Consider the following 26523-nt stretch of genomic DNA (forward strand, 5'->3'; position numbering starts at 1 on the left):
TATATAACCAGAAAAAAGAGGCGGCACTCCCAGCGTTTTTAAAGTGCAAAAAAATCTTTAGTCAAGAACGACGTTTCGGGGGGTCTCACCCCGTCATCAGGATAACATGTGCATCTTACATGAACAAACATTTATACTTACATGCCGCCCGTACCTCACCCGACGCCGGCCACAGTCCACGGACGCCCGCATCTCCTTCCGAGTTCAGAGCCCTGACGTCACCGGAACCAGCGAGGTCACGTGAATCTACGCCGGGAGGTCTGGGGGAAACGAGCAGCAAGCATTTACATATCACCATGGTAACAAGATAAAAACAAGTGAACACACAGATAAGATGTGAGGTAACAAGCCCCACAATAAAACAGTGTAAAACCACATTAAAGTGACAGGAAAAATTACATTATGGTGACAGTAAAAATTACAAAGCACAAAACGTGGACTAAAAAACATGTATAAAGATGAATAATCCTAATACTTAATAATCACAGATCCGGAACATAACAAACCTGTCTGCGTTATTAACCTGTACTCTTACTCAACTTAAGTGTAATATAGCCCCAGTTGCGGGAGAATGTGAAGGACGAGCTATTGGCGGGTCACGTTCCACTTGACTTGACAAGTGTCTCACCATCAGGTTTTTGAACATCTGCAGACTTGTTTCTGCCGGAAAGAGAGATACAACGTAGGCTTTAAACCTAGGATCGAGCACGGTGGCCAAAATGTAGTGCTCTGACTTCAACAGATTGACCACCTGTGAATCCTGGTTAAGCGAATTAAGGGCTCCATCCACAAGTCCCACATGCCTAGCGGAATCACTCTGTTTTAGCTCCTCCTTCAATCTCTCCAGCTTCTTCTGCAAAAGCACGTGTGGCAAGTTCAAAGGGTTGCAGAACCTTGCACAAAGTTGAAATCATTCTCCACTGCGCTTGAGTCAGGTGCATTCCACCTCCTTTGCCTATATCGTAGGTAGATGTATAGGCTTGAATGGCCTTTTGATGCTCCTCCATCCTCTGAAGCATATAGAGGGTTGAATTCCACCTCATTACCACGTCTTGCTTCAGCTGATGGCGGGGCAGGTTCAGGAGTGTTTGCTGGTGCTCCAGTCTTCGGCACGCGGTGACTGAATGCCGAAAGTGGCCCACAATTCTTCGGGCCACTGGCAGCATCTCTTGCACGCCCCTGTCGTTTTTTTAAAAATTCTGCACCACCAAATTCAATGTATGTGCAAAACATGGGACGTGCTGGAATTTGCCCACATGTAATACACGCACAATATTGGTGGCGTTGTCCGATGTCACTAATCCCCAGGAGAGTCCAATTGGGGTAAGCCATTCTGCGATGATGTTCCTCAGTTTCCGTAAGAGGTTGTCAGCTGTGTGCCTCTTATGGCAAGTGGTGATACAAATCGTAGCCTGCCTAGAAACGAGTTGGCATTTGTGAGATGCTGCTACTGGTGCCACCGCTGCTGTTCTTGCTGCGGGAGGCAATACATCTACCCAGTGGGCTGTCACAGTCATATAGTCCTGAGTCTGCCCTGCTCCACTTGTCCACATGTCCGTGGTTAAGTGGACATTGGGTACAACTGCATTTTTTAGGACACTGGTGACTCTTTTTCTGACGTCTGTGTACATTTTCGGTATTGCCTGCCTAGAGAAATTGAACCTAGATGGTATTTGGTACCGGGGACACAGTATCTCAATCAATTCTCTAGTTCCCTGTGAATTAACAGCGGATACCGGAAATACGTTTTTCACCACCCAGGCTGCCAAAGCCTGAGTTATCCGCTTTGCAGCAGGATGACTGCTGTGATATTTCATCTTCCTCGCAAAGGACTGTTGGACAGTCAATTGCTTACTGGAAGTAGTACAAGTGGTCTTCCGACTTCCCCTCTGGGATGACGATCGACTCCCAGCAGCAACAACAGCAGCGCACTCAAGGATGACATGGCCTGCAGGACTATTGGCTTTCCTGTCTAAGGAGGAAATTGACACTGAGGGAGTTGGTGGTGTGGTTTGCAGGAGCTTGGTTACAAAAGGAAGGGATTTAGTTGTCAGTGGACTGCTTCCGCTGTCACCCAAAGTTTTTGAACTTGTCACTGACTTCTGATGAATGCGCTCCAGGTGACGTATAAGGGAGGATGTTCCTAGGTGGTTAACGTCCTTACCCCTACTTTTTACATCTTGACAAAGGCAACACACGGCTTGACACCTGTTGTCTGCATTTCTGTTAAAATAATTCCACACTGAAGAGGTGATTTTTTTTGTAATTTGACCAGGCATGTCAATGGCCATATTCGTCCCACGGACAACAGGTGTTTCCCCGGGTGCCTGAATTAAACAAACCACCTCAGCATCAGAATTCTCCTTGTCAATTTCCTCCTCAGCGCCAGCAACACCCATATCCTCATCCTGGTGTACTTCAAAAGTGACATCTTCAATTTGACTATCAGGAACTGGACTGCAGGTGCTCCTTCCAGCACTTGCAGGGGGTGTGCAAATGGTGGAAGGCGCCACCTCTCTTCGTCCAGTGTTGGGAAGGTCAGGCATTGCAACTAACATAATTGGACTATCCTTGGGGATTTGTGATTTAGAAGAACGCACAGTTTTTTGCTGTGCTTTTGCCAGCTTAAGTCTTTTCATTCTTCTAGCAGGAGGTCAAATGCTTCCATCCTCATGTGAAGCTGAACACTAGCCATGAACATAGGCCAGGGCCTCAGCCGTTCCTTGCCACTCCGTGTCGTAAATGGCATATTGGCAAGTTTACGCTTCTCCTCAGACGCTTTTAATTAAAATTTTTGGGTCATTTTACTGAACTTTAGTTTTTTGGATTTTACATGCTCTCTACTATAACAATGGACATCGGCCTTGGCAGACGACGTTGATGGCATTTCATCGTCTCGGCCATGACTAGTGGCAGCAGCTTCAGCACGAGGTGGAAGTGGATCTTGATCTTTCCCTATTTTACCCTCCACATTTTTGTTCTCCATCTTTTAATGTGTGGAATTATATGCCAGTAATATATCAATAGCAATGGAATACTGTACCGTACTGCTATATATATATATATATATATATATATACTGGTGGTCAGCAAAATTCTGCACTGTGCTCCTACTATATACTGCAAAACAACTACAATGCAGCACAGATATGGATAGTATACTTGATGACACAGAGGTAGAGCAATGGACTACTGTACCATACTGCTATATATATACTGGTGGTCAGCAAAATTCTGCACTGTCCTCCTACTATATACTGCGCACAACTACAATGCAGCACAGATATGGATAGTATACTTGACGACACAGAGTTAGAGCAATGGACTACTGTACCATACTGCTATATATATATATATATATACTGGTGGTCAGCAAAATTCTGCACTGTCCTCCTACTATGTACTGCGCACAACTACAATGCAGCACAGATATGGAAAGTATACTTAACGACATAGAGGTAGAGCAATGGACTACTGTACCGTACTGCTATATAAATACTTGTGGTCAGCAAAATTCTGCACTGTCCTCCTGCTATATGCTGCGCACAACTACAATGCAGCACATATATGGATAGTATACTTGATGACACAGAGGTAGAGCAATGGACTACTGTGCCGTACTGCTATATATATATATATATATATATATATACACTGGTGGTCAGCAAAATTCTGCACTGTCCTCCTACTATATGCTGCGCACAACTACAATGCAGCACAGATATGGATAGTATACTTGACGACACAGAGGTAGAGCAATGGACTACTGTACCGTACTGCTATATATATATATATATATATATATACTGGTGGTCAGCAAAATTCTGCACTGTCCTCCTACTATATACTGCGCACAACTACAATGCAGCACAGATATGGATAGTATACTTGACGACACAGAGGTAGAGCAATGGACTACTGTACCGTACTGCTATATATATATATATATATATATATATATATATACCAACAACGGCTCTCTGGAGTGGATTACGACTCCTCTCCCCTCTGCTTGAAGAACCAGGCGGCACTCCTCGGATTTATTCAGCCATGCAAGGCGTGTATTTAAATCAAAGCAAAATAACAGTGACAGTGACAGACATAGTGAAACACCAACGTTTCAACGCCTCACAGGCGTTTTTTTCAAGGTGCTACGCTGTGAAAAAATAGTGAAGAAAAACAACAACCAAAAATGCAGCACAGATATGGATAGTATACAGTACTTGACGACACAGAGTTAGAGCAATGGACTACTGTATCGTAATGCTATATATATACTGGTGGTCAGCAAAATTCTGCACTGTCCTACTATATACTGCGCACAACTACAATGCAGCACAGATATGGATAGTATACTTGACGACACAGGGGTAGAGCAATGGACTACTGTACCGTACTGCTATATATATACTGGTGGTCAGCAAAATTCTGCACTGTCCTTCTATATACTACGCACAACTACAATGCAGCACAGATATGGATAGTATACTTGATGACACAGAGGTAGAGCAATGGACTACTGTACCGTACTGCTATATATGTATATATACTGGTGGTCAGCAAAATTCTGCACTGTCCTCCTACTATATACTGCTTACAACTACAATGCAGCACAGATATGGATAGTACACTTGACAACACAGAGGTAGAGCAATGGACTACTGTACCATACTGCTATATATATATATATATATATATATACTGGTGGTCAGCAAAATTCTGCACTGTCCTCCTACTTTATACTGCGCACAACTACAATGCAGCACAGATATGGATAGTATACTTGACAACACAGAGGTAGAGCAATGGACTACTGTACCGTACTACTATATATATTAGTGATGTGCGCCAGAAATTTTTTGGGTTTTGTGTTTTGGTTTTGGATTCGGTTCCACGACCGTGTTTTGGATTCGGACGGGTTTAGGCAAAACCTCCCTGACAATTTTTTGTCGGATTCGGGTGTGTTTTGGATTCGGGTGTTTTTTTACAAAAAAACCCTCAAAAACAGCTTAAATCATAGAATTTGGGGGTCATTTTGATCCCATAGTATTATTAACCTCAATAACCATAATTTCCACTCATTTCCAGTCTATTCTGAACACCACACACCTCACAATATTATTTTTAGTTCTAAAATTTGCAACAAGGTCGCTGGATGGCTAAGCTAAGCGACCCAAGTGGCCGACACAAACACCTGGCCCCTCTAGGAGTGGCACTGCAGTTTTCTAGCGAAAGGATGAGTGCTTCCATCCTCATGTGAATCTGAACCACTTTTTCCATGAACATAGGCCAGAGCCTCAGCCGTTCCTTGCCACACGGTGTCGTAAATGGCATATTGGCAAGTTTACGCTTCTCATCAGATGCTTTTAATTTTGATTTTTGGGTCATTTTACTGAACTTTTGTAGTATACTTGATGACACAGAAGTAGAGCAGTGGACTACTGTACCATACTGCTATATATATGTTGGTGGTCACAGCAACATTCTGCACTGTCCCCTCCTTCTATATTCTGCGCACATCTAAAATGCAGCACAGGTATGGATGCATAGTATACTTGATGACACAGAGGTAGAGCAGTGGACTACTGTACCGTACTGTTATATATATATATACTGGTGGTCACAGCAACATTCTGCACTGTCCCCTCCTACTATATCCTGCACACAACTAAAATGCAGCACAGGTATGGATGCATAGCATACTTGACGACACAGAGGTAGAGCCGTTGACTACTGTACCATATTGCTATATATATACTGGTGGTCACAGCAACATTCTCCACTGTTCTCCTACTATATACTACAATGCAGCACAGATATGGAGCGTTTTTCAGGCAGAGAATGTAGATATTTTCAGCACACTGAGCACAGATATTTGCAAGCACACTGAGCACAGATAATTGCAGCACACTGAGCAGATATTTGCAGCACACTGAACACAGAAACTGAGAGAACGCAGCCACGTCCTCTCGCTATCATCTCCAAAGCACGAGTGAAAATGGCGGCGCTGCGCGGCTCCTTATATAGAATACGAATCTCGCGAGAATCCGACAGCGGGATGATGACGTTCGGGTGCGCTCGGGTTAACCAAACAAGGTGGGAAGATTCGAGAACCCTGTAAAATGGGTGAGGTTCGGGGGGGTTCGGATCCCGAGGAACCGAATCTGCTCATCACTAATATATATATATATATATATATATATATATATATATACTTGTGGTCAGCAAAATTCTGCACTGTCCTACTATATACTGTGCACAACTACAATGCTGCACAGATATGGATAGTATACTTGATGACACAGAGGTAGAGCAATGGACTACTGTACCGTACTGCTCTATATATACTGGTGGTCAGCAAAATTCTGCACTGTACTCCTACTATATACTGCGCAAAACTACAATGCAGCACAGATATGGAGCATTTTCAGGCAGAGAACGTAGATATTTGCAGCACACTGAGCACAGATATTTGCAGCACACTGAGCACAGATATTTGCAGCACACTGAACACAGAAACTGAGAGAACGCAGCCACGTCCTCTCGCTATCATCTCCATTGCACGAGTGAAAATGGCGGCGACGCGCGGCTCTTTATATGCAATACGAATCTCGCGAGAATACGACATCGGGATGATGACATTCGGGCGCGTTCGTGTTAACCGAGCAAGGTGGGAAGATCCGAGGCTGGCTCGGACCCGTGTAAACCACGTGAAGTTCAGGGGGGTTCAGATCTCGAGGAACCGAACCCGCTCATCTCTAATATATATACATATATTTATTGATTTTTTTTTTACAGTTTCTTATATAGCGCAGCAAATTCCGTTGTGCTTTACAATTCGAAATAATAACAAAACAATGAAATAACAAAACTGGGTAATAATAAACAGTCATAGAGGTACAGTATGAAGGCCCTGCTTGCAAGCTTTCAATCTATAGATTGTATGTATGTATATATATATATATATCTTGAAAAGACGGGTGGCACTCACAGAGTAATTGGAATGGGTAGAGGTGAGGGCTGCGCTTAATCACCAGCTATATTTAGGCAGCAGCTGTGCAAGCAAATGGAGGGGATCCACACTCCCTTCCGATATAGACAATGAATATGACAGAGACTGCGCACCGCAAGCAAGAGCGCAGTCTCTGTCGTTATTACTGTTGTTTCAGTCCTCTGTGCGTGCCACCCGTCTTTTCAAGATATCTGTGCATGCAGCAAGGGAAGGCACTGTGGCAATTGTGCGGGTAACATTGAGTGCCGGTTATTTGGAGTACTATATATATATATATATATATATATACCAGGTTATCTTCAAGACCCTGCTGAGGGTCTCAAATAGAGGGCACTCACCAATCCATTTCCAAAGATAAAAAGTTTTATTTAGACCATTGAAGTCATCACATACATGTCGACGTTTCGGCTTCACAGAGCCTTTTTCAAGACCACCACAGGAGACATCTGTTCAGCACGCCAGAGAGCAGTATACTGACATCTACCTCCCGGGCTCCCTTATATAGCACAAACCCAATCACCTTAATGATATAATTACCTGATTACCGGAAGCAGCCCTGTCCAAGTGTTAAATATAATCAATGGAGCAGGTAACTATATAAGACATAAATAACAACCAATACTGATGTGCTACAATACAGGGCTTTATTAAATACCTGTACTGAATAGACAGACATATCACATACTTACAGCACTTGCCTTTAATATGTAATACTCGCGGTGTGACCGGAAGCGCATCTCATGCGCTCCTCTGGTCACCGCTGTGCGTTCCACTCACATTGACCGGAAGCGCATCATATGCACTCCACCGGTAAGCACTGTGCGTTCCATCAGTACTTCCGCCTAGGCACACATCGTGTGTCTCATAGGGGAAAAATTTGAACATAGTCATAATCTCCATGTTTTAAGCTAATAGTTATACTCATTAACCATAGTCTGACATATTAGACCCGCCATCACATAGGCTGCGGTCTCATAGAATAGCTATATATAGGAGCCCGGAAGACAATGCATACATTGTCCCTTTAGGAGTATATACATACAAATACACCAGTGCATCAGAAAACCTGTCATGCTGATGCACAATAGAACAATGTGCTAACCCAATGCGTTTCGTCCTACAGACTTCATCAGGGGTGTATTAATCTAAATAATACAGAAACATTCATAAACAACTTTACTCTTCTAGTTATAATACAATTAACTCTCTTCAAAAGCTTATTGAATACATACCAAAGAATCACAATATGGACATACATCTTATCGTGTCTTCAAAAGGCAATTTAACAATGCTTAAAATAATATTGGACCAAATTTCACCATATGGGGTATCTGTAAAATCATAACATATGTTACCAAAAGAATATTACCATAAAAATATATGGACAGGATATATTATGTGAGGAGGAACAGAGGAGGACTGGTTTACAAGGATTCTATTGGGCTTTTAATTAGCCTTACTGCTTCATACTTAGTCAGAAAGGATTGTCTGATCATATTTGAATGTTAAACATATTTATACGTTCAACTTTTGATAAATATGGGACCAACAGAATGTGTAGATAATTCTCTGATGAAGCGTTACTAATATTCGCTTAATATTCACCAATTGGAAGTTTGAAGTGTAGATATACATATAAATAATTGTTATATATTTTATTTACTTTTATTTTTATTTTTATTCGCATTGGCACAGATTATACATACCAATTTAAATTGAATAGGAAGTAACCCTTTTCACTGATTATCCACTGGGTATAACCTTTTTGAAATTTAGAGTAATTCTGAATCTATAATAGAAAAGAGATTCTATTTAACTCTTGGGTGTGGTATTTATAATGTGATCGCCCATACCACATTCATCATACATACCAATTTAATTAAATTAAGCCCATAAAATGGCAAATCAATGGATATCTTCCAGATGTCAATTTAGACAAAGTGGACCACTGTAATAGTACCTATGATTAAACAGAATATGTGGACGGGTATAATATTTGTCAATTTAATCCCCCTTGAAATATGTCTTATTTAGTATACTCATCGTACATACCAATTAAATTACATCAAGCCCATAAAGTGACTGATCACTGAGTGTCGTCCCAGTGTTTATTTGAACAGGGCAAATCACCGCAACAGTGCCTATAATTAGACAAAATATAGACGGGTGTGATGATTGTAATATAATTCCCCTGTGGGGTGACATCCTTATTATATTCGTCATACATACCGATTCAATTAAATAAAGCCAATTGAAGCAGCTATTCACTGGATATCGTCCAGGTATCAATTTGAACAGGGCAAACCACTGCAATTGTGCATATAATTAGACAAAATATATGGGTAGTAAAGCGCTAGTCTAAATCATTGGTTTTTTATATATAAAAATCCCATATATGGAGATTGTTTCCCAAGCAGACCTGGTCAGTGCTGCTTAATCAGGGATTGACATAGCATAACATAACTGGAGCTGATGAAGAAACACTCCAAAGCATTTCTCTTCAACAGTGGCATATCAAATTTCAAACACAAGGTGTAACATAGAGAAAGCTATTACTGCTTTTCACCAATTTTTTAGTGATAACATGTTCAGATAACATGGAGAACCATGAAGTTAACATGCTTACCTCTTCCCAGAAAGTAACACTCCTAGCTGCTGCATGGTCTGAGGGCTGGAAATCCTGGGTTTAAAAAGCCCTTAATTGACTACATCACTTCCTATCTGATGATTAGCAAGAAAGTGTTTAAAACTCCATGTTTTTCTGTTACCGGTGTGTAATGAACTTATGTTAACCTAAAAAACGGCCCCAATAACAATTCCTTAATTAATTGAAAAGGAATGGTGCTGTGCCTTAAGGAGAGAGAGATTTACTTTGATAATTGCTCTCCAATTACTACCATGGCGTGCATTCCACCAGGCAAATGGAGTTTGCTATTGTTACTTTGTTGCCTGGGGAAATCTCTTCTTTCACTATCTGTTGTTCATACCCCATCTAACAGGGGCTATCTTCCCTAAGTTGAAGCTTTTACATCTTTAGCGCGATAAAGGTCTTATATCTTTTCAACTATCTAATCTTTCTTTTAGGAAGACCCAAATTGCAGCTCACTTGCAGAAATGCAAATCTTTAAGGACAGAACCAAAAAGATCACTTAAGGTCAGGAATATATTTGAGGAGGAACAGGTGTTTTAAACGGATGAGAATGATTATTATGGCTATCTAAATCTGATAGAGAAGTTAGCCATAAAGGAACTAAAAAATTTGTATGACATCATAACGTTGGAGAAATACCTAGAAGTAGGGAGAGTCCCCAGAGGACTCAGATTACATAAAAACCCTACTATAGGAGGATGGAATGAGGAATTTATCACCAACTGGAATGCTATATTGGATAGCTGTTCAGTTAAATTAATTGCCCTGATTATCTCTGAAAGAAAACGAGAACTCAATCAACTAGACGAAGAAATTAAAAACATTGAGTCCCAGGCTATAAAATTTGAGGACAGCGAAGAATTTAAACGTGATGTTACAGATCTACAATATAAACTAGATATCATAGAGAATGAAATCATATCACGTAAACAGAAAAATTTGCACTGGATAGAAATGATTATCTTGCAGGTCAGATTCATAATCTACCCATCCTAGAGGATAGAGGTAATAATGGAAGAAATCCACCTTATAAAATGAGGTTTGGACAGCAAGACAGAGGGCGGCGTAATTTTCAGAATTATCATGAGAATCAGGTTGAGAGACAAAGAACCTTTAGACCAAGAAGGCAATATCAGTCACCTTATCCCAGTAGGATTGAATATCCGAGAGGATTTAATAACAGATATCCATCGTATCATGATCGTCCAAGAGACCATCGGAAATATCGTACTGATCATGACGAATATTGGTCCTCTAGAAAACGGTTTGACAGCGATAGGTCACCAACACCAAGAAATTACCAGCCTAAACATTTTTTAGAGAGAAGGCAAAGGTACAAACTTCCCCTCATCCAACAGGAAGAAGAGCTGTTCGACCGGTTGGATTCACCTCAAGGAACGAAAAGAGGCTACAATGGAACAAGTGAGGAAATAGAGGCGGTAGAAAGAAGCCCCAAAAAAAGAAAATCGTTATTCAATCAAGAAGAAGCCGAGACAGGTATTGTCAACATTACAAAGAGACAGCTGTCAACAGCGGAAAGTTTATTATTAATGAAAGGCCTCAAGTTCGCTCCAGACTCTCATGTAAACAAATTTCATCTATTTGTAGACCTCAACAAATATATAAGAAAGCTTACGATCCAAAGATATTTCCTTAAAAATCCCTCATTTACAAGTTCGGACCAAGAGAGAGTACCTCTGGTGAAACCACCTTCCAAATATTACCCAGTTGAATCCAGAGGTAGTAACCTTGATATATTCTATGAATCAGTAAGAGATGATTTTAAACAAATTAAAATACAGGAAAATAAACATCAATCGAATCTCAATGCACAAGAAAAAGGAGCATTGAAAACATTAACTAAAGATCAGAATATTGTCATCAAGAGTGCCGATAAAGGAGGAGCGGTGGTCCTACAAGCAAGAACTGACTATATGGACGAAGCTTTGAGAATTCTTGATGATGGATTAACATATGTTGAATTACCTAATAATCCTATCATCGAATATCAAGCAGAACTTAAAAATCTACTCCTTAAAGCTCTCAATGAGAATCTGATCTGTAGAGAAGAGTTCAATTATCTGTTTGTAAAATTCCCTATAATTCCGACATTCTACCACATCCCTAAAATACATAAGGATAAGACGAAGCCCCCTGGACACCATATAGTCGCAGGAATTGACTCTCTGACGTTGAATCTGTCAAATTTTTTGGATTTAAAGTTACAACCGTATGTACTGAAACTCACCTCTTATCTTAAGGATTCAACAAGTGTGTTGAGAAAATTAGAAACTTTCGTCTGGTCCAAAGAATATTGCTGGCTAACTGTAGATGTTCAGGCACTATATTCGTGTATCCCTTACAATAAAGGTCTTGATGCAGTCAAAAAAATGTTATTAGCCGATCCAGGAAAATCCCCTGGAGAAATTAATTTTCTGTTGGAAAGTATAACATTTATTTTGAGTCACAACTATTTCGAATTCAATCAGAAATTCTATTTATAACAGCAAGGTACTGCGATGGGGACTAAGTTCGCCCCATCGTACGCCAATCTCCTCATGGGAGTCTGGGAAGAGCTTTTTGTATATAAATCCAGCTTTTTTGACAATATATTATTCTATCAGAGATATATTGATGATCTTTTACTTATTTGGAAAGGAGATGTAACAGGCATTTCCGATTTCATTTCATTCATACATACGAATGACTTCAATTTGAAATTCACATACAGGGTAGAACCTAGAAACATCGACTTTTTAGATCTGGTCCTAATGGGTAACCCAGGAGAAGTGGTCAAGACAAAAACACATTTCAAAGAAGTGGACGCAAATAGTTATATCCCGCAGTCAAGCTGCCATCACTCTACATGGAAGAGAGGAGTTCCATTTGCTCAATTCCTACACTTGAGACGTAACTGTAGTAGCAACAAGAACTACTGGGAACAAGCCACCCTGTTACAGGAAAGGTTCATTGAAAGAGGCTACCCTTATGACCTAATCAATGATGCTAAAATCAGAGCATCACATAAGGACAGAAAACAGATGCTACAACCGCAGATGAAGAAACCTGAAAACGACAAACGTCCATGCAGACCATTTGTAACCCAATACAATTGTGAAAACTACGTCATCAAGAAAATCTTGGAATTACATTGGGGTATCTTATTAAAGGATCCAATTCTGGGCCCTGCATTGCCAAAAAAGCCTGATATAGTCTTTCAAAGAGCGCCGAACTTGAAAAGCAGACTGGCTCCGAGTAGAATCACTAGGCCTGAGACATCACAGCTCCAGGCCAGCTCCATTATTCCCACCAAAGGGTGTTTTCCATGCTCCAGGTGTATATGCTGTAAGCATATGGAGCGCAAACAGTTTGAATATAAGTTGGATACGGGCAGAATTTTCAAACTATATCATCTGGTGAATTGCAATACAGAGTTTGTAGTTTATAGAATCACTTGCAGTTGCAATATGTCATATGTAGGGTAGACAAAAAGAGCAGCCAAAATCAGAGTACAAGAACATATGAGAAACATTAAAAATAAGGTAGCCACTCATAGTCTGTCCAGACACTATGGAGAGAAACACAACTCCCTAATTAATAGGGAAAATTTCACGTTCACCATTTTGGAATTCATACCGATTGACATAAGAGGCAGCAGTCGACAACTTACACTGTCAAAACGTGAAACGTTCTGGATTTATACTTTAAACACTCAAGCCCCGAGAGGCCACAATGAGGGCATTGATATTGTCTCTTTTCTCTAGTTCTCTAGAAATAGGAATCACCTAAATGAAGGTCAATCATTAGAATCATTCCTTTCCATCTTCTTTTTTGGCTTTCCCCTCTTTTCCTTATTTGTATCTTTATACTGATAATATAGGGCCACTATATGTAGCAATTGAATTACTAATCTGTATTGATTATCTGAATAAGAGCAATATATTGCAATGTAAATGGAGAATCATGAAGTTAATTGAGCTAGGTACTCCCTACATAGTATAAGTTAATATTTTGTACAGGAATAATTGCATTTAATCGAAGCTTGTGGACAGTAGTATTACCTGAGGGATGGCTACAATATTTATGTCATATTAAGGATTTAATAATTATGGATTGGGTTGATGAAGTAAGTATCACTTTTAAGAAAAGTTTATTAATATAGTACTGCTTACACCTGTTGATATGAGGGGAAAAAACAACACAATTTATGCACAAAATTGCAGTCTAACTAGTAAATATTAAATACTGAGAGTTAGGACTGTTTTATGATGGGAATGAATAGTTAAATAATTATTATGTATAGTTACAATTTTTATGCCACATTAAGGGTTGAATAATTAGGGAGTGGGTTGATGAAGAAATTATCACTTATTAATATAGAACTGCCTATACCTGAGGGTATAAGTAAAATAACAAAATTTATGCACAAAATTGCAGTCTAATTAATAAATATTAAATACTGATAGCTAGGACTGTTTGTGATGGGAATGAATAGTTAATTAAATATTATGTATCAGTTATTGTCATTAAAAGCTGATTGGGGTAATTTATTAATTGTTAGGGAATTTATATGTCACACCCTTTAAGGGTGTTGCCTAGGTAACTATGGTTACCTAGGCAACAAAGTAACAATAGCAAACTCCATTTGCCTGGTGGAATGCATGCCATGGTAGTAATTGGAGAGCAATTATCAAAGTAAATCTCTCTCTCCTTAAGGCACAGCACCATTCCTTTTCAATTAATTAAGGAATTGTTATTGGGGCCGTTTTTTAGGTTAACATAAGTTCATTACACACCGGTAACAGAAAAATATGGAGTTTTAAACACTTTCTTGCTAATCATCAGATAGGAAGTGATGTAGTCAATTAAGGGCTTTTTAAACCCAGGATTTCCAGCCCTCAGACCATGCAGCAGCTAGGAGTGTTACTTTCTGTGGAGAGGTAAGCATGTTAACTTCATGGTTCTCCATGTTATCTGAACATGTTATCACAAAAAAATTGGTGAAAAGCAGTAATAGTTTTCTCTATGTTACACCTTGTGTTTGAAATTTGATATGCCACTGTTGAAGAGAAATGCTTTGGAGTGTTTCTTCATCAGCTCCAGTTATGTTATGCTATGTCAATCCCTGATTAAGTAGCACTGACCAGGTCTGCTTGGGAAACAATCTCCATATATGGGATTTTTATATATAAAAAAAACAATGATTTAGACTAGTGCTATACTACCCATATATTTTGTCTAATTATAGGCACAATTGCATTGGTTTGCCTTGTTCAAATTGATACCTGGACGATATCCAGTGGTTAGCTACTTCAATTGGCTTTATTTAATTGAATCGGTATGTATGACGAATATAATAAGGATGTCACCCCACAGGGCAATTATATTACAAACATCACACCCGTCTATATTTTGTCTAATTATAGGCACTGTTGCGGTGATTTGCCCTGTTCAAATAAACACTGGGACGACACTCAGTGATCAGTCACTTTATGGGCTTGATGTAATCTAATTGGTATGTACGATGAGTATACTAAATAATACATATTTCAAGGGGGATTAAAATGACAAATATTATACCCGTCCACATATTCTGTTTAATCATAGGTACTATTACAGTGGTCCACTTTGTCTAAATTGACATGTGGAAGATATCCAGTGATTTGCCATCTTATGGGCTTAAATCAGTGCTCACTATCATTGCTCATTGTCTTGTGGTGCTCAGTAATACTATATTACTAATACTAGTACAGTGTCTTGTGCTAATCGTGCTGCTCAGTGTCAGTTCTCCGTAGTATCATCAGTGCTCAATATCACTGCTCATTGTCTTGTGGTGCTCAGTAATACCACATTACTAATACTAGTACAGTGTCTTGTGCTAATCGTGCTGCTCAGTGTCAGTTCTCCGTAGTATCATCAGTGCTCAGTATCAATGCTCATTGTCTTGTGGTGCTCAGTAATACTACATTACTAATACTAGTACAGTGTCTTGTGCTAATCGTGCTGCACAGTGTCAGTTCTCCGTAGTATCATCAGTGCTCAGTATCACTGCTCATTGTCTTGTGGTGCTCAGTAATACTACATTACTAATACTAGTACTAGTACAGTGTCTTGTGCTAATCGTGCTGATCAGTGTCAGTTCTCCGTAGTATCATCAGTGCTCAGTATCATCAGTGCTCAGTATCACTGCTCATTGTCTTGTGGTGCTCAGTAATACTACATTACTAATACTAGTACAGTGTCTTGTGCTAATCATGCTGTTCAGTGTCAGTTCTCCATAGTATCATCAGTGCTCACTATCACTGCTCATTGTCTTGTGGTGCTCAGTAATACTACATAACTAATACTAGTACAGTGTCTTGTGCTAATCGTGCTGCTCAGTGTCAGCTCTCCGTAGTATCAATATCATCAGTGCTCAGTATCATCAGTGCTCAGTATCACTGCTCATTTTATTCTGGTGCTCAGTAATACTACTTTACTAATACTAGTACAGTGTCTTGTGCTAATCGTGCTGCTCAGTGTCAGTTCTCCGTAGTAGTATCATCAGTGCTCAGTATCATCAGTGCTCAGTATCACTGCTCATTGTCTTGTGGTGCTCAGTAATACTACATTACTAATACTAGTACAGTGTCTTGTGCTAATCGTGCTGCTCGGTGTCAGTTCTCCGTAGTATCATCAGTGCTCAGTATCACTGCTCATTGTCTTGTGGTGCTCAGTAATACTACATTACTAATACTAGTACAGTGTCTTGTGCTAATCGTGCTGCACAGTGTCAGTTCTCCATAGTATCATCAGTGCTCAGTATCATAAGTGCTCAGTATCACTGCTCATTGTCTTTTGGTGCTCAGTAATACTACATTACTAATACTAGTACAGTGTCTTGTGCTAATCATGCTGCTCAGTGTCAGTTCTCCGTAGTATCATCAGTGCTCAGTATCATCAGTGATCAATATCATCAGTGATCAGTATCACTGCTCATTGTCTTGTGGTGCTCAGTAATACTACATTAGTAATACTAGTACAGTGTCTTGTGCTAATCGTGTTGCTCAGTGTCAGTTCTCCTTAGTATCATCAGTGCTCAGTATCATCAGTGCTCATTATCATCAGTGCTCAGTATCAGGATTATATGAGTGACAGCATCCAAGTAGGCATGTCAGGCTGTCTGTACGTATACTGGCAGGAAAAAGAGGCAATTTGGAGGCCCTTACACAAACTGGCTTTATTTTACCTAAGTTGCCCCCCCTCCAGTGTGTACTCTGAAAGAGTGTTTAGTTCAGCCGGTCACCTTGTCACCGATCGGCGTAGAAGGTTACTTCCAGAAAATGTGGAGAAGATGATGTTCATCAAAATGAATTATAAATTGCTCAATGGAGACATTTACCAGCAATTGCCTCCAGAACGTACACAGGGACCTGTGATGGTGGATTCCAGTGGGGATGAATTAATACTCTGTGAGAAGGAGGATGTACACAGTGAAAGGGGTGAGGAATCGAAGGATGAGGTGGACATCTTGCATCTGTCGACACTGACACTGCAGTGCCCCTCCTAGATGGGCCAGATGTTTGTGCCGCCCACTTGGGTCGCTTAGCTTAGTCATCCGGCGACCACGGTGCAAATTTTAGGACTAAAAATAATATTGTAAGGTGTGAGGTGATCAGAATAGACTGGGAATGAGTGGAAATTATGGTTATTGAGGTTAATAATACTATAGGATCAAAATGACCCCCAAATTCTATGATTTTAGCTGTTTTGGAGTTTTTTTTTTTAAATAAATAATCGAATCCAAAACGCATCCGAATCAGACAAAAATCCGAAAGAATAGTTTTGCCAAAACGTGTCCGAATCCAAAACATGACCACGGACCCGAATCCAAAACCATAACACAAAACACGAAAAATGCCCGCTGCACATCTCTACTAAACACATAGTGAAAGGTATACAAAGTATTCAAGGGAATGACAGAGAAATGATCTTCAGCAAAATCCAATTACAGTATCATTAAAATGCAAAGCTATGACTAAATCAATGACTAAAATTAGACGAAAATATTCATCAAGATCCGCTGACTAAAACTTGACTAATACAAAATTAAAAAATTTGATTAAAATGTGACATTTAATTTCATAAAATTTTAGGAAAGTGTCTAAGACTAAAACTAAATAATTGAAAATTCCTGACAAAATGAACACTGTACACTTTCCCTGTTTACAATATGGGGGTTGAGGGGGCACCAATTCTCTTTCTGGCACAGTGCACCAAAATGTCTAGTTATTTTTTCCTTTAGTACAACCCACCTAAGGGTGGAATGTACTAAAGGAAAAAATGCTGTAAAAATCCTGTTTCAGGGGTTTATAAGGCCATGCCTTGTAAATGATTGCTACTTTAAAAAAACCTCAGGGATCGGCCAGCACCTTCAGCAAACTTGAACTCTGTTACATATGCCCCACTTTACTTGATGTTATTCAATAGAATAACTTTAGACCCCTTTGCTCAATGTAAAGGTATATTTAAGTAGACTAGTTCAGAGAGAGCTTATGTATATACTGCAGGTAAAGCCTGAGCCTTGTGACACTCTGCTAAAAAGTTGTGAGGAAATAGGTCTGAATTCCTCCTAACTGGGAATGTAATCAGCACAATATATCTGGCTCAGTGTGGTTGAATGGAAAGAGATACTGTACTTAAAGCACTACATAGAAAAGCCAAATGTTAATGCAATTTGGCAGCAATGGCTTTTTTGAAAACACAAAGACCAAATGTTCCTAAATATACTTATTACTCACTCCAGTAATAGTCTTGTATTTATAGGCAAAAGTTAAATGCACCAGAAAAATTACAGTTTTTATCTACAGTTTCCAAAAGCATTAAAGGTCCTCAATACTGTATTTCAGGTATGAAATCTATGCAATTTGTTATGTAGCACTATTCACAATAATGGCCAATACTTGATTGTTGTCTAGTCAGTTTCCAAATTATTTGGTTCAGGGTACAATAGAGAATATCAATTACAAATATGTCTAAATTTATAAAATAAAAATAGTGACAATGGTAATGAGCATATTTAAACATACTGTACCTTATTTCACCTCAACTCTAAAACACAGAATTCAGTATTTACAGACTATGATTACCATAGCACAATATATTTCCTCTGCTGTCATACAATATATATATATATATATATATATCTTCATAGATATATTCAAACTTCTGCAAATTCACAGAACTATAGGCCTGATTCAGAGTTAGATGCAAAGCCAATGTTCCTGAGAGATTTTCAGCCGACTGTACATGTGTGGCGATTGCATTGTGCATGCGTCAAGGTGTCTCAGTGAACCCACACTCAATGAATATTATCAGGAAGGGACCGTTTGGGGGTCTTAAGAGGGAGTTGTTGGAAAAACACAGGCATGTCATAACAACTTATGGGGCATGTATCTGACGACAGCTGAGAGCCCTAATGTCCAAAAACATGGTGTCTGCGTGTTTATTGCTGGGTCAAGCCTGCTTAGCGATAGGCCCTTAAGCTTGCTGTTTCTTATTCTTGTATATTGCAAATGAGTTGCGATAGCTCCATTGGGCATCTCTTATCTTATCAGCAGTTTGCAAGGCCAAGAACGACACATGCAATTGCATTTGCATTTATCTCTGAAACAGGCACAATATCCTGTAGCTAGATTACAATACTTTGACCTATTTTCATGTATTGTATCAACTGTTACAACTTTTAAGGCTTTTGTCTTGATGTTGGTGTAGTGTTTATTTATGTCCTTTTATTTTTTTAGAAATTAGTTTATGTAACAAGTAAATAGTAAACCATCCATGAGCACGGTTAATGCTTTGCGTGACTCTTCATCACTCTCACAGTTTTGAAACCAGCCCCCAAACTGTTAATCACTATCATAATACCTACAACATGCTCCTCATCTAATCATGATAACTAAGAAATTCATGTAACTCCTTTTAAATATAGTTTCTATACTAGCAGTGGCAAATTTCCCATTAGGCATGTGAGGCACGTGCCTAGGTGTGCCACCGGCTGGGGGGGGGGGGGGGGCGGCACAAGAACACCCCTTAGGGCCACAGCTGGGCAGAATGTCAGAGCATCTATTAAGCTCCTTTAGGAATCTGAGCCTGGACAGGCTGCAGCAGCAGCAGAGACACAGCCGGCAGCAGCTGGGCCACCCACAATCAGCAATTGCAAAGGAGTAGCAGCAGGCGGCCCACTCCCCCCATTGATCAGCACTCCAGGTTCACTAAGCGCATATACTTCTAGTGGAGGCTGCTTACTAGCTGCAGCTGCACGGATCTCCGGGGTGCCTCCGGGTGAAGGCCTGTGGAAGAACAAGGCACCTCCCCTTCCTCATCTGCTCACCTCCCCAGGCCAGCGGTCCCGCACCGTCTGTCTCCACAGTCAGTGACAGTCCAACTCCTGCAAATGATAGCCAGGCAGCAGAGAGGGAGGCTATTGCAGCTGCATACAGTGATCTCTGTGGCAGCTGCACTCATTGACACAGCAGCCCGGAGGCCTCCCCTCATAATCTTATGCAGTCCGCATCATGTAAGGAGAGAGGGAGGTAAAGAATCACAGGGGTCCTAAGTCCCAGCAAACCTTGGCATCTACTGTAGATGTGCTGGGACTGGTAGTGCCATAACAGTTAGAGAGGCCCTGACAAGTGCACGAGTACACCAATATGTCACGGATTACAGTACACATGTAGGTATATTGTTATTTTTATATATATATATTTATATATAACATAAAACCCTGTGGAGCGCTCTTATTTAACAGATTAAACAAATATTTGTCTAATAATGATTCTTCTGAATATGTATATAAAGAGAGGATGACCTTATATATACCTCACACATGTGAACACCCATATGTTAAAAACACATTACATCTTTTTATTATTAAAACAGCATAATCCAAAGTTATATTTGTAATCAGATTTTTTACAATGCAATGTTGGTCATTGGATAAGCAATTATTTGTTCAAATTGTACCTTAAAATAAATATAAAGTTTTCACCCAACGCGTTTTGTCTTATAGCGACTTCTCCAGGGGTGTTCTTTGGGGTGTGAAAAGGAGAAAAGATAATAATAATAATGATGAGGAGAGGAATACCTTAATGCACAATAAAAACAATTATGGTATATATGTTTTCCAAATAATCAATTTCTCAAGAAGACAGAATTAATCGTATGTATCTCAATAAATTATTAATCCATGTCATAAATGACTGCTTTCAAGTTTTCTTCTATAAACAGTTATTTGTACTCTATTACATTGAGTTACAACTTATAGCACATATTAAAATAATGGTTGTCTGTTGAAAGACTCCATAATAAATTGATTAATTGATATATATACTTACTGTTAAACAACGTTAGTTTTCTTATTAAAACACCCATAAGGTTTGGGACGGTGTTTCCTTCTTAAATGGTAACTCAATAAATGAGATCATAAGTAAAGCCAATTATTATACCTATTTGGAAAAAAACTAATTTAGGTTATTGAGTCTAACATGATTTTAACATATTTGTCCTTCTTTAGTCATAAATACTTACTGAATATATATCTGGATTAGAATTAATTAAATTCGGAATTTTGATAAGATAGTCTCAATTGGTTTCCACAATTTAACAGATTTTGCAGGATTCTCTAATTAAAACAATCCTTGGAGAAGATGTTTAATCCCATTAATTAATTTGATTAGTTTGGTCTTTCAATAGTAAGGTTAAAGCTGAAAAAAATTTACTGACTGCTTATATTAGTATTGGTATCAAAAAAAGAGCTTTTGACCACTATCAAGCCCCTTTTTTTCTTCTCCTAATAAAAACAATTGTGTTATTATTACATATTTTAGTTTTAGCATCAATAAGATAAAAAAGTTTTTTTATTTATATATGTTGCTTACCAACAGCAATCCTATATGTCTGCATGCATGGGAATCCAAATGTGGAATGAATGCTAAGCTCCTAGGCTCTCTATTTAAGCTCCACAACATGTTACCTCACTTCCTGTCTGATCTTATTAGTTGCTTAATTAATGTAATTAGTATATATAATTTTCTATGGTTTAAACCCGAATTTAGAATCCCTTATTACTATAATACACCTTTAGTGACTGTTGATATTACACGAAGAGGGTTTGCAAACGAGAAAAGACCTGAATCACCAGCTTTATCATAATAATTGTTTAATTTATAATTCAGGAGCGGAGAACCCCTTCCTGTATGTCTTCCTAGCATCATTGTGACGGGCGCAACGGCATCGCGCAAGTCCCGTCATTCTGCGCCACCCAGAGCGGACTTACTTCCTGATTGCGTCTCAAACCCAGCAAATTACGACGCCTCCTGGCCCTACGTGAACCATTAGAAACCCTACTTCTCTTATGCACCTATCACGGTGCCGTGCCTCCCACCGCGCATATTTATAAGCTCTTTTCTTAGCCTTCATTGCGCTACTAGCTTCTGATTGCAAAGATAATGAAGAGAGGGAAGACCTACTAGACCCACTGCAGGAAGAGGAAGATGACCTTCCTGACCTCGCATCTGAATCTTCCTCCCACTCACCTGTGGTCCTGGCTCCCAACGGTGACACGTCCTCCACAACCGTCTCTTCCTCCAGGTCATCCCCCACTTCCAAATCTGAAAAAGAAGGCAGAGCCACCCCTGGAGCCGAAGCCCCACTGGCAATAATTAAAGAAGACGCCCCCTCGGGGGTCAGGGCATTGCCGCCTAGCAATGCTACGGCAGAACCTAAACTGAGGCACGCTTGCAAATAAAATATTTTTTATATGGATCTTCGCTGGTGAAATTTGCTTCTGATATGCTGAGGAAAAAACACACACGGGATTGAAATGAGGGTGATAACACACTAATCAGGCTGTTGAAAGAAACCTAGATACGCTTGAATACCACCATTTTCCCGGTGAGTAGGGTACGCTTCATATTCACATGTGAGAATGCTTCCCTGAGTGTAAAAAGAAACCTTTATGTGCTTCAATCTACTGCTTGCTGTGTGAGTGGGGTAAGCTTAGCTTTCTCCTAAAGTGGGTCTATTTCGATTCTGATGTCTTCAACCGCCTTATAGATAGAATGATACCTTTATATGTACAAATTCAGTGTATAGAATGTGAGTTGGGGTATGCTCCTCTGAAGGATAATACTCATCCCTTCCTTTTGAGAAAATTTTGTTATATACACCCCACAATAAGAAAGACTTGGTACTGTTTGTAAAAAACTTTATTACACATATGTACATTATTTCTTTCTGCATGCCAAAATCGCCCTGGGAGAAGATCACCATTAAAAGAAAAGAGAAGGCTCCAGAAGTCACCACGTGGAGCTCCTGATCATCAGCAAACTCAGGGACGTATTGTTTGGTACATGTCTTTAATTACCAATAAGCGCCTGTCATTTTGAGCCCCACAATCTGTGTAGAATCGGCTTGTGTTTTGAACGTTTGGTGAGCTTCATTTGTGGTGAATCAGTGTGTGGCCTACTTACAGTACGCTGGATACCAGGGATTCACAAATTATGATTTCAAACCTCACCACATGCCTGTCAGTCTGTTATAACAGACATTTCAATCAGCTGTGGGCAGAGAGAGAGAGATAGCACCCCCATCATAAAACAGCTATAACCGCTGCAGCCTCAACATTAGGGGCAGACAGAAAAGCAGGAACACTCCATAAGACTTATACATAAGGGTTAATGATAAGTAGGTAGCGGATTGAAGGACCCTTGTTAACCCTTGCTGTATACGGGTGAAGAACCCGGTAGTACTGGTTCAGTGTAGCTCAGACCAATGAGTACTTTGCATAGAAAAGGGACCAGCCAACAAGTAGGAGTGTACAGTAGCTGGCTGCATCATTTATAAGTATAAATTTGGATGTCGGTATAAAGTAACAATTATCTAAGGTATGCACCAAGATCAAAGGATTCCGGGAGAACTATTGAGTAAATCCATACTATTTGTATAAACAGAGAAACCAGATTAGAGGAGACTAACTTCATACCGATTAGTCTTCATCAGTGATGCCTAGGACAGACTGATACCGCAGATAGTTGCACTGTATCTGTCAAGTAAACTAAGTAGCTGAATCAAATACACGGAGTCAGTGGATTCTTCAATATTTATAAAGTGGAATGTAATTATTCAGCGGAGAGCAGAGTAACCAAAAGTAGCAGCCTAAAGGGTAAATGATACAAATCTTCTGGGACTTGCTCTTACTCATAGTTTATACACATTGACTGTCCGAGAGGCTGTTAGAACCCCCAAAGCTGGGGAAGGAGGATAGTGATAATCACTAGAGAAATTCACTAACCAGTAATTCAACAAAGAGTCAAATGGGATAAGTTATCCCCTTTCTACCTTCTGGGAAAAGCAACAGCGTTAATAATACTGTTATTCCTCAGCACAAAGGAAAAGTGGGACTTTATAAACACTTCATCTATATTGGATATACATCATAGTGATAAGAGTACCCGGGTCACTCTATAGAGTTATAGTGTACACTATATTTTTTCCTCTTCTCAAGGAGAGTTTTTTTTGTACCTGCGTGCATATATTGATTGTATAGGCCTTTTAGGGGGGAAGTTTAGTGAATGTGGTGAATGTAATATGTTTGTCCAATATATGCTTATTCATACCTGTAACTGTGTGAAAACTGTGTCATATGGTTACATTCAAATTGTTATATTTACCATCTGTCAAACTGATTGGACGCTGATTCAGGAAAGCAGAAACGAAGAACAGGTATATTAGAAATGCAAACGTACTAAACCTCCTAATGATAATGTGTGGGCCCTTATTCAAAAAGTAAATCATTCAATACCTTTAATACCAAGAAATAATGACACGGAGACTTGAATTTGGCAGAAAATTGTTAGCTATTTATTGTACCCTAACCATTAGAAAAAACCTGTAAAGTAAAATTTAAGTTAACATGCCAATTCAGCTGGCATATGGTGGCAGAAAAAAGAACGGCTATATTCCACTGACGATAACCTCAAAAAACATTAAAACCCAAACGATCCTAATTTACCACAAACCATACATAGGTAATAGGTGCCCGACTCAGACCTCCACACTGACTGCCCACCCTGATGGGTGATGACGCTGCCCCCTGATGGGTGATCTAGTGGCCTTAAAAGTCAATGGAGGTGAGTGCACCTAAACCACACCAATACTGTAAACAACTGTAACTAACAAGTCAAACTACAACCTGCCGTTCTTTTCCGCCAACAATAGCCAACGATAAACCACACTAACAATTTAGAGCCAAGGCACTCCGTGCCAAAACCTCTACCAAATGGGGTGGGAGGGCGGGAAGGCAAACCAGCAGCAAGAGAGACTTAGCTAGCCTATACATCCCTATATATACTGATCCCTCCCCTCTCTACCATTGGCTGTACTTTTCATAACAGTTAGGTCCACCCCTCACAGGAGGTTTAACTCTCTCCATTTCTATGTCTGTCATTTCGCTCTCCTAAACCTCCTAATGATAATGTGTGGACCCTTATTCAAAAAGTAAAGCATTCAATACCTTTAATACCAAGAAATAATGACACAGAGACTTGAATTTGGCAGAAAATTGTTAGCTATTTATTGTACCCTAACCATTAGAAAAAAACTGTAAAGTAAAATTTAAGTAAACATGCCGATTCAGCCGGCATAGGTTGGCAGAAAAAAGAATGGCTTTATTCCACTGACGATAACCTCAAAAAACATTAAAACCCAAACGATCCTAATTTACCACAAACCATACATAGGTAATAGGTGCCCGACTCAGACCTCCACGCTGACTGCCCACCCTGATGGGTGATGACGCTGCCCCCTGATGGGTGATCTAGCTGCCTTAAAAGTCAATGGAGGTGAGTGCACCTAAACCACACCAATACTGTAAACAACTGTAACTAACAAGTCAAACTACAACCTGCCATTCTTTTCCGCCAACAGCGAAAGACTCTTCCCCAGAGTCTTCGCACCGCCACCATACCCTCAACCTAACTCCTGCAACACCAGAAACAGATCCTCTAGGACATAGGTTCTCAAACTCGGTCCTCAGGACCCCACACAGTACATGTTTTGCAGGTCACCTCACAGAATTGTAAGTGAAATAATTAGCTCCACCTGTGGACCTTTTAAAATGTGCCAGTGAGTAATTAATACACCTGTGCACTTGCTGGGTTACCCGCAAAACATGCACTGTGTGGGGTCCTGAGGACCGAGTTTAAGAACCACTGCTCTAGGAAATACAACATCCCTTCCTTGGACAGATGCACACCATCAGGCCGAAAAAGGTGACTCGCACGAAACCAAATCCTAGGGTGGCGAACCACTTTCCCTCCGTGAGCCAACACCCACTTCGCCACCGCCGCATTCACATTTTGCCTGGCCTCATCAATCGGGCGACCGTCCGCCACTCCTCGCCAACACAACCTTGGCACCATCATAGAGAACACCAAAACACAATTGGGCCACGCTGCAGCCACACTGGCCAGATCCTCCATTATGGCCCATCGCAGCTCCAAAGATGTCCTCTTCCCCAGATCGTTGCCACCCAAATGGACAACCAGCACCCTAGGGACTCCATGCTCGCTGACCTGACTGACCAATCTACTCTTCAGATCTTGCTACATCATCCCTCGCCAACCAAGCCAACGAACGCCATGAGCCAAGGAAAAAACTGCGCCCCCTCCGAGGCCAAAAACCTGGCTGCCCAGTAAACATAAGAGTGGCCAACTACCCAGATTGCCAAATCGTCTTCTACCCAACCTGAAGAGAAGGAAAGGAGTAAAAACCGGTGAATAAGTATCCTAACAGGAGCTTATTGAATGCATTAACCTGAAGG

The sequence above is a fragment of the Pseudophryne corroboree genome, chromosome 8 (assembly GCF_028390025.1).
Source record: "Pseudophryne corroboree isolate aPseCor3 chromosome 8, aPseCor3.hap2, whole genome shotgun sequence".
NCBI lineage: Eukaryota > Metazoa > Chordata > Amphibia > Anura > Myobatrachidae > Pseudophryne > Pseudophryne corroboree.